This window comes from Triticum aestivum, chromosome 6B, assembly GCF_018294505.1.
Source record: "Triticum aestivum cultivar Chinese Spring chromosome 6B, IWGSC CS RefSeq v2.1, whole genome shotgun sequence".
NCBI lineage: Eukaryota > Viridiplantae > Streptophyta > Magnoliopsida > Poales > Poaceae > Triticum > Triticum aestivum.
The window spans coordinates 91,682,030-91,692,421 of NC_057810.1; positions in this window are offsets into that span (position 1 = coordinate 91,682,030).

A 10,392-nucleotide genomic window follows, 5' to 3' on the forward strand; every position below is an offset into this window, starting at 1 on the left:
ATGAAATTCCCAACTGCACTACCTTCGGCATCATTCTCTCCATGACTTTCTACTGGACGCACTAGAATCAGCTCTTTTTCTTTTCCCTTATCTGAATGCATTCTGTCTTCAAGCCCCATCCCGTCACGCACGCTGGCCATGGGCGTCAGTGATCCATTGCTTTCTTCAGTATATCCGTTGTACATTCATATGTCGATGTGTTGGCATCACCAAGGCGGACAACTTCAAGGGCATGAGTGTATAGATTTGAGTGTCTGAATGTTATTGAGTTGACACTAATCTTATCTTTCTGAAGGTGTGACAGATGTTCTGGCAACACATCCCTTGCATCCTTCGTCCAGCGTTTGAGAATGTGCTTTGCTGGTATCTGATCCATTCCAAGGACATCAAGGACCTACGCAACAACATTTTCACAAGTGCTTTTGTATTGTTAGTTGTGCTCAAGCGACAATAACCTTTTTGTTTTGTTGCTGCACACAGAATCAATGAGAATCTACTATACTTTGATGGATGATAAAATATATTACCTTTAATGCGTGGCAACAAAGCAAGCCTATGTGTTCAAAATTACCACACTCACACACTATTGCTGCGCCATCATCAATAACTTCAACCTTGTAGACTACTCTGCACCATTTGTCGTGCTCCTCTAGGTGGTGTCGCCGCGCTAAATATGATTTCCATTGGCTCACTTCTTCTATCTTGTACTGCCCTGCTTCATACAAGACTTCACCAAATTTCTCAAACATAGCTCATGTGTATATGTCAGTAGCGTGCTGCTCTAGTGGGGTGTTCATCCTCATAATTGGATAATTCTGGAAATGAATCAGGACAGAAGCAATGTTTTTACGGATGGTCATCTGCTGCAGAGGCTTTTTGCTTCCATAAATGAACTAACAAAAATTAAAATAAAAACTTACTATCTTAGTGGGCCTTTCCTCATAGTTCTCAGCTGCTTCCCTATCAAAAAGAAGCCTCATGTATTGGCAGACGAATAGGTGCATGGGGCAACTTGCTGGAACATAAGTTTTGAGCATATGGTTTGCACTCTCGCTCCGTTGTGTGCTGGTCATTTTTGCACAGAATTTCCTATTGAAGTATTGCTTTGCCCATTTCTCTCTTGTCTCATAGATCTGAGTGTACAATTTCAAAATATAAATTGGTAATCAGGCACACCTATTAGCAAGGTTTGTGGATGCTTGCCACCCATCATGCGGATAAACTCAGTGAACACCCATTCAAATGTTTCCGCTGTCTCATCCCTCACCAAAACTCCTCTGAATATGACACTCTGGAAATGATTGTTGACTCCAACGAACAAACCGAATGTCATATTATACATGTTTGTATGGTATGTTGTACCAAAAGTTATTGCATCTCCAAAGTAATGGCATCATGCCCTGCTTGCGCCTGTCGACCATAAGAGATTTTGTATGCGGTTGTCCGTGTCCGGTTGTACTCTGTAGTACAGCCCAGAATCTTTGGATCCCAACTCAGCAAAAACTTCCCTTGTCTTTCTGACGTCATCATCTGCCTGATCCCGGGTAATCTGCCCACAAAGCCCCCTCAAAGCTCTCTTGCTGAAAAGCACACTGCTCAGGGAGCCAAAGAAACAGCCAATTATGTTGTACACTTTGCCAATGCTAATATTATTTTCACGCAGCTACTTGATAGCATCCCGTGTGTAAATGTCGATATATCTATGCGAGGGCCAATATATTTTCTGTCTACACTTATCTGTCAGAGTGTGATTGTGGAATGTCCTGTGCTCCCTTATGTACCACCCGTTGTCTTCAAGCATAGCAACCTTATCATTGCTGGGCATTTGCATCAGCAGGACCGTGTGTTACTTCTTTTTGGTACACCCTGCAATTTTTTTTTTTGCAACAAACAATACATGAGTTTACAGAGAATTCTATTTTTATGTATATAAGGACATGGGCAGAGTATGTTCATGGCTGGAACTGGGAAGAATTACTAACCAAGCAACCGCAAACTATTTCTTGCATACATTTTGTTCTCTCGACATTTAATCTGCTTTTTCCGTATCTAACTCTGAACCCAATTTCCCAAGAATATAGATTGTAGTAGCCGTATGCTTCTACAAGGGAATCAAAGTTGTCTCCGACTGTAGGGATTACAACAGTTTCCCTCTTCTTTTATGCATAGTATTGTCACGCCCAATATGCGATACTATCCTAAAGAGACTCGAAGGTCCCACCAAGGATAGAACTGCATATTGATACGCTTTTGCAAGGTAGATATCATTACATCAACATTACATAATAGATAGGGATACATACATAAGGCATCCAATGCCACACTAATACAACATCATCTTACATAAGAGCACCATCCGACTATGGATGAAACACAAAAAGAAACTCAAACGACATCCACCCTGCTAGCCCAGGCTGCCGACCTGGAACCTATCCCCTGATCGAAGAAGAAGCAGAAGAAGAACTCCAAAACAAGCAAACATCGCTCTCGCATCATGATCATCGCATAATCTGTACCTGCAACTGTTGTTGTAGTAATCTGTGAGCCACGAGGACTAAGCAATCCCATTACCATGGGTATCAAGACTACCAAAGCTTAATGGGAAAGGAAGGGGTAAAGTGATGAGGTTGATGCAGCGACTAAGCATATATGGTGGCTAACATACGCAAATAAGAGCGAGAAGAGAAGCAAAGGAACGGTCGTGAAGCTAGCAATGATCAAGAAGTGATCCTGAACTCCTACTTACGTCAAACATAACCCAAAACCGTGTTCACTTCCCAGACTCCGCCGAGAAGAGACCATCACGGCTACACACGCGGTTGATGGGTTTTAATTCGGATCTGGTGTCAAGTTATCTACAACCGGACATTAACAAATTCTCATCTGCCACATAACCGCGGGCACGACTTTCGAAAGTTTATACCCTGCAGGGGTGTCCCAACTTAGCCCATGATAAGCTCTCGCGATCAACGAAGGATATTCCTTCTCCCAGGAAGACCCGATCAGTCTCGGAATCCCGGTTTACAAGACATTTCGATAATGGTAAAACATGACCAGCAAAGCCGCCCGATGCACCGACAATCGCGATAGGAGCTGCACATATCTCGTTCTCAGGGCAACACTGGATAAGTCAAGCTACGAGTAAAACCAGACTTCGAGTTTCCCTGAGGTGGCCCCACAGGTTGCTCGGTTCGGACCAGCACTTAGAGAAGCACTGGCCCGGGGGGGGGGGATAAAATAAAGATGACCCTTGGGTTAATTACTCCCAAGGGAGAAGTAGGTGGTGGTGAGGCAAATGGTAAAGCCAATGTTGGGCCTTGCTGGAGGAGTTTTATTCAAGGCGAACTGTCAAGGGGGTCCCATAAATCACCCAACCGCGTTAGGGACGCAAAATCCGGGAACATAATTCCGATATGACGGAAACTAGGGCGGCAAGAGTGGAACAAAACACCAGGCATAAGGCCGAGCCTTCCACCCTTTACCAAGTATATAGATGGATTAATTAAATAAGAGATATTGTGATATCCCAACATAATCCTGTCCACCATGGAGTAATCTTCAACTTCACGTGCAACTAACAACACTATAAGAGGGGCTGAGCAAAAGCGGTAACATAGCCAAGCAACAGTTTGCTAGAAAGGGTGAAAAATGTTAGAGGCTGACATGGCAAATTGGGAAGGCTTGATCAACAAGAGATAGGTAGCGCAGCATAGCGATAGAACGAAGCAACTAGCATAGCAATGATAGTAATGAGATCCAAGGTGATGGTCATCTTGCCTGAAATCCCGCTAGGAAGAAGAACGAGTCCATGAAGAAGATGAAGCCACGAAGACGAACCAAGCGTAGACGAACGAATCCTCACGATCGCAACGAAACAGGAACTATCGAGAAGAAGCACACAACATGGTAAACACACCACACATATACATGACATGATGCTCAACCAAGTATGATGCAAGACAAGACTACATGAAGCTACTCATGGCAAGAGATGATGCAAACAAGAGCAACACATCAAGGCAAGTTTAAATGAGGCCGGGAACAACATATAACAATTCCGGTAAGTCCTCATATGCAAATTTCAAAATTGGTCCAGACTTGAATAAACCTTATGTTCAAGTTGTTAAACAGCAAGTTAAGATGCACCAAGATGAACTAGGCATTTTTCTACCCCATTTACATATAAAGAAAATTTAATTCCGAGCAACGTTTATTTAGTTATGAAATAAATCATTTTAGCATGGCATTTGAGAAAATTTAATCAAACAACATGTTAAACATTTTAAACATGGATGAAAGCAGCATATTATGAAACTAGATGAAATTCTAAGCATTTTACATGTAGAAATTATTTACATATGATGCACGGTTCTGGAGTTATTAAATGCATGAGGATGAGGGTCTTTTCTGTAAAACAGTAATTCGCTGGATAATAGAGAAAATCGCAGCGCAGGAAAAAAAACTACGCGGGCCGAATCTGGCTGGGCCAACGGTGTACAGGAGAAGGGGGGACGGGCTACTCACCCATGGGCCAAGACCCAGGTCGGCTGGTCAGAGGAGGGCCGGCGCGCTGGACGTGGCGCTCCTCCATGCTGGCGCTGGACCAAGTCAATGGGAACGGGCGCTCGCATTCGTCTTCAATACAGAGGAAGCAGAGGCGCGGTGGCACGGCTGGACAGCGGCGAGGCAGCAGCGGAGGGCGGGACTGGCCGGCAATGAGGGCGCCCGGGAGCCGACCGGATCCGAGGCCAGGGCGATGGGAAAGGGGAGCAGTGCGGCTACATGCAGCAGGCGGCGGAGCACTTCCTCTGCACTTGAACAAAGAGAGAGAGATTCAGAGAGGATGGAGCAGAATGAAAAGGGGAAGAAGAGAAAAGGCAAGGGCAACGGGTGCGCGACCTGCGGGGCTCTGGTGGCGCGGCCGACGAACTGGTGACGCTGGGACCCGAAGCAGAGGAGCGGGCGCAGCTCCGGTGGTGGGGCTCACTGGGGACGCAGAAGATGGGGCTTGCAGCGGCGACGACGAGGCATGGCGGCGGAAGCGCGGGGAGGTGAGGGCGGTGGACATGCGGCAGGGCGCCGGAATGAAATGGCAGTGGAAGATCCGGGCGCGGGGAGCATGGATCCATCCATTCCCGGCACGAAACGACGGCGACAAAGCTTGATGCATCGGCCATTGTGGTCTCCTGTGAGCGAAAAACATAGAGAGGGAGAGGGAGATCGTGAGAAAGAGATATAGAGAAGCAGTAGGGGAAAAGGAGCGGGGCTGTCGAGGCACTCATCTCCAGCGAGGTGAGGTGGTCGTGGACGAGGAGGCCGCGGACTCAGACGCCGGCGGGAAAGAAGCAGAGGGCTCGGGATGCAGCTGCTGGCTCCCGCGGGCACGGACGACGACGGCTGCGGGCGGACGGACGCGTCCAAGACCAAGGGAGGAGGAGGCACGAGGCGCTGGTGCTGCTCGGGGTCGAGCCTTTGCTCTCCCGAGCAAGGAGGCGGCGGTATCGAGGGGAAGCTTCAGGGCTGGTTCTGGTTGGTGGGATTGGATCGGTGGAATGAGGGGATCCCGGGGAAGAAAGGTAGGTGGGTGGCGGCGGGGGAGGACAAACCTCCTAGATTTTAGGGTTTGGTCAAAATAGACTAGGGGTGAACTATATATATGTGAAAGGGGGATGATTTAGATCCTCCGATCGCGATCGGGTGGTCCGAAATAAATAGGTTAGTGAGTCCAAAAGTGAAACCGAAGATAATTAGGGGATGTTTGGGGATGATCCGAATCCAACGGTGACGACTGAGCGGTTTGGTTCGGAGCAGTCTTCAGATGCGCGCAGGAGGGGGTCGGCGAGCTGGCAGGAGAGGTTAGGTGGTCAGACAAGAGGGACTCGAAAAACCCGGTTGTTCTCGGAATGGTCAAAGAAGGCAAGGGGAACGCGACAACTACGAGCGGATACGGGTTTTATGAAACCATATGGATGCGATGCACATGATGCTATGAGATGAGATGCATGCCATGAACAAAATGCAAAACAAACGACAAAAACCCAACCACGAAGGAAATATCATATCGCATCTCCGGAAAAGGCAAGAGTTGGAGTTACGAATATGGAAAGTTGTATCCGGGGCGTTACAACACTCCACCACTACGAGATGATACCAACTTGTCACGCCCAATATGCGATACTATCCTAAAGAGACTCGAAGGTCCCACCAAGGATAGAACCGCATATTGATACGCTTTTGCAAGGTGGATATCATTACATCAACATTACATAATAGATAGGGATACATACATAAGACATCCAATGCCACACGAATACAACATCATCTTACATAAGAGCACCATCTGACTACGGATGAAACACAAACAGAAATTCAAACGACATCCACCTTGCTAGCCCAGGCTGCCAACCTGGAACCTATCCCCTGATCGAAGAATAAACAGAAGAAGAACTCCAAAACAAGCAAACATCACTCTCGTGTCATGATCATCGCATAACCTGTACCTGCAACTGTTGTTGTAGTAATCTGTGAGCCACGAGGACTCACCAATCCCATTACCATGGGTATCAAGACTAGAAAAGCTTAATGGGAAAGGAAGGGGTAAAGTGGTGAGGTTGCAGCAGCGACTAAGCATATATGGTGGCTAACATACGCAAATAAGAGCGAGAAGAGAAGCAAAGGAATGGTCCTGAAGCTAGCAATGATCAAGAAGTGATCTTGAACTCCTACTTACGTCAAACATAACCCAAAACCGTTTTCACTTCCCGGACTCCGCCGAGAAGAGACCATCACGGCTACACACGCGGTTGATGCGTTTTAATTCGGATTTGGTGTCAAGTTATCTACAACCGGACATTAACAAATTCCCATCTGCCACATAACCGCGGACACGACTTTCGAAAGTTTATACCCTGTAGGGGTGTCCCAACTTAGCCCATGATAAGCTCTCGCGATCAACGAAGGATATTCCTTCTCCCAGGAAGACCCGATCAGTCTCGGAATCCCGGTTTACAAGACATTTCGACAATGGTAAAACAAGACCAGCAAAGCCGCCCGATGCGCCGACAATCCCGATAGGAGTTGCACATATCTCGTTCTCAGGGCAACACCAGATAAGTCAAGCTACGAGTAAAACCAGACTTCGAGTTTCCCCGAGGTGGCCCCGCAGGTTGCTCAGTTCGGATCAGCACTTAGAGAAGCGCTGGCCCGGGGGGGGGGGCTAAAATAGAGATGACCCTTGGGTTAATTACTCCCAAGGGAAAAGTAGGTGGTGGTGAGCCAAATGGTAAAACCAATGTTGGGCCTTGCTGGAGGAGTTTTATTCAAGGCGAACTGTCAATGGGGTCCCATAAATCACCCAACCGCGTTAGGGACGCAAAATCCGGGAACATAATTCCGATATGACAGAAACTAGGGCGGCAAGAGTGGAATAAAACACCAGGCATAAGGCCGAGCCTTCCATCCTTTACCAAGTATATAGATGCATTAATTAAATAAGAGATATTGTGATATCCCAACATAATCCTGTCCACCATGGAGCAATCTTCAACTTCACCTGCAACTAACAACGCTATAAGAGGGACTGAGCAAAAGCGGCAACATAGCCAAGCAACGGTTTGCTAGGAAGGGTGAAAAATGTTAGAGGCTCACATGGCAAATCGGGAAGGCTTGATCAACAAGAGATAGGTAGTGCAGCATAGCGATAGAACAAAGCAACTAGCATAGCAATGATAGTAATGAGATCCAAGGTGATGGTCATCTTGCTTGAAATCCTGCTAGGAAGAAGAACGAGTCCATGAAGAAGATGAAGCCACGAAGACGAACCAAGCGTAGACGAACGAATCCTCATGATCGCAATGAAACGGGAACTATCAAGAAGAAGCACACAACATGGTAAACACACCACACATATACATGACATGATGCTCAACCAAGTATGATGCAAGACAAGACTACATGCAACTACTCATGGCAAGAGATGATACAAACAAGAGCAACACATCAAGGCAAGTTTAAATGAGGCCGGGAATAACATATAACATTTTCGGTAAGTCCTCATATGCAAATTTCGAAATTGGTCCAGATCTGAATAAACCTTATGTTCAAGTTGTTAAACAGCAAGTTAAGATGCACCAAGATGAACTAGGCATTTTTCTACCCCATTTACATATAAAGAAAATTTAATTCCGAGCTACGGTTATTTAGTTATGAAATAAATCATTTTAGCATGACATTTGAGCAAATTTAATCAAACAACATGTTAAACATTATAAACATGGATGAAAGCAACATATTATTAAACTAGATGAAATTCTAAGCATTTTACATGTAGAAATTATTTATATATGATGCATGGTTCTGGAGTTATTAAATGCATGAAGATGAGGGTCTTTTCTGTAAAATAGTAATTCACTGGATAATAGAGGAAATCACAGCGCAGGAAAAAAAAACTACGCGAGCCGAATCTGGGTAGGCCAACGGTGTACAGGAGAAGGGGGGATGGGCTGCTCACCCATGGGCCAAGACCCAGGTCGGCTGGGCAGAGGAGGGCCGGCACGCTGGACGTGGCGCTCGTCCACGCTGGCGCTGGACCAAGTCAACGGGAATGGGCGCTCGCATTCGTCTTTGATACAGAGGAAGCAGGGGCATGGCGGCGCGGTTGGACAACGGCAAGGCAGTAGCGAAGGGCGGGACTGGCCAGTGACGAGGGTGCACGGGGGCCGACCGGATCCGAGGCCAGGGCGATGGGAAAGGGGAGCAGTGCGGCTACATGCAGCAGGCGGCGGAGCACTTCCTCTGCACTTGAACAGAGAGAGAGAGATTCAGAGAGGATGGAGCAGAACGAAAAGGGGAAGAAGAGAGAAGGCAAGGGCGACGGGCGCGCGACCTGCGGGGCTCCGATGGCGCGGCCGGCGAACTGGGGACGCTGGGACCCGAAGCAGAGAAGCGGGCGCAGCTCCAATGGTGGGGCTCGCCGGCAACGCAGAAGATGGGGCTTGCAGCGGCGAGACAAGGCATGGCGGCGGAAGCGCGGGGAGGCGAGGGCGGTGGAGATGCGGCGGGGCGCCGGAATGAAATGGCAGTGGCAGATCCGGGCGCGGGGAGCATGGATCCATCCATTCCCGGCACGAAACGAAGGCGACACAGCTTGATGCAGCGGCCATGGTGGTCTCCTGTGAGCGAAAAACAGAGAGAGGGAGAGGGAGATCGTGAGAAAGAGATATAGAGAAGCGGGAGGGGAAAAGGAGCAGGGCTGTCGAGGCACTCATCTCCGGCGAGGTGAGATGGTCGTGGACGAGGACACCGCGGACTCGGACGCCGGCGGGAAAGAAGGAGAGGGCTCGGGCTACAACTACTGGCTCCTGCGGGCGCGGACGACGACGGCTGTAGGCGGCCGGACGCGTCCAGGACCAAGGGAGGAGGAGGCACAAGGCGCTGGTGCTGCTCAAGGTCGAGCTTATGGTCTCCCGAGCAAGGAGGCGGTGGGATCGAGGGGAAGCTTCGGGGCTGGTTCTGGTTGGTGGGATTGGATCGGTGGAATGAGGGGCTCCCGAGGAAGAAAGGTAGGTGGGTGGCGGCGGGGGAGGACAAACCTCCTAGATTTTAGGGTTTGGTCAAAATAGACTAGGGGTGAACTATATATATGCGAAAGGGGGATGATTTGGATCCTCCGATCGCGATCTGGCGGTCCGAAATAAATAGGTTAGTGAGTCCAAAAGAGAAACCGAAGATAATTAGGGGATGTTTGGGTATGATCCAAATCCAACGGTGACGACTGAGCGGTTCGGGTTTGGAGCAGTCTTCAGACGCGCGCAGGAGGGGGTCGGCGAGCTGGCACGAGAGGTTAGGCGGTCAGACAAGAGGGACTCAAAAAACCCGGTTGTTCTCGGAACGGTCAAAGAAGGCAAGGGGAACACGACAACTACGAGCGGATACGGGTTTTATGAAAACATATGGATGCGATGCACATGATGCTATGAGATGAGATGCATGCCATGAACAAAATGCAAAACAAACGACAAAAACCCAACCACGAAGGAAATATCATATCGCATCTCTGCAAAAGGCAAGAGTTGGAGTTACGAATATGGAAAGTTGTATCCCGGGCGTTACAACACTCCACCACTATGAGATGACACCAACTTGTCACGTCCAATATGCGATACTATCCGAAAGAGACTCGAAGGTCCCACCAAGGATAGAACCGCATATTGATACGCTTTTGCAAGGTGGATATCATTACATCAACATTACATAATAGACAGGGATACATATATAAGGCATCCAATGCCACACGAATACAACATCATCTTACATAAGAGCACCATCCGACTATGAATGAAACACAAACAGAAACTCAAACGGCATCCACCCTGCTAGCCCAGGCTGCCGACC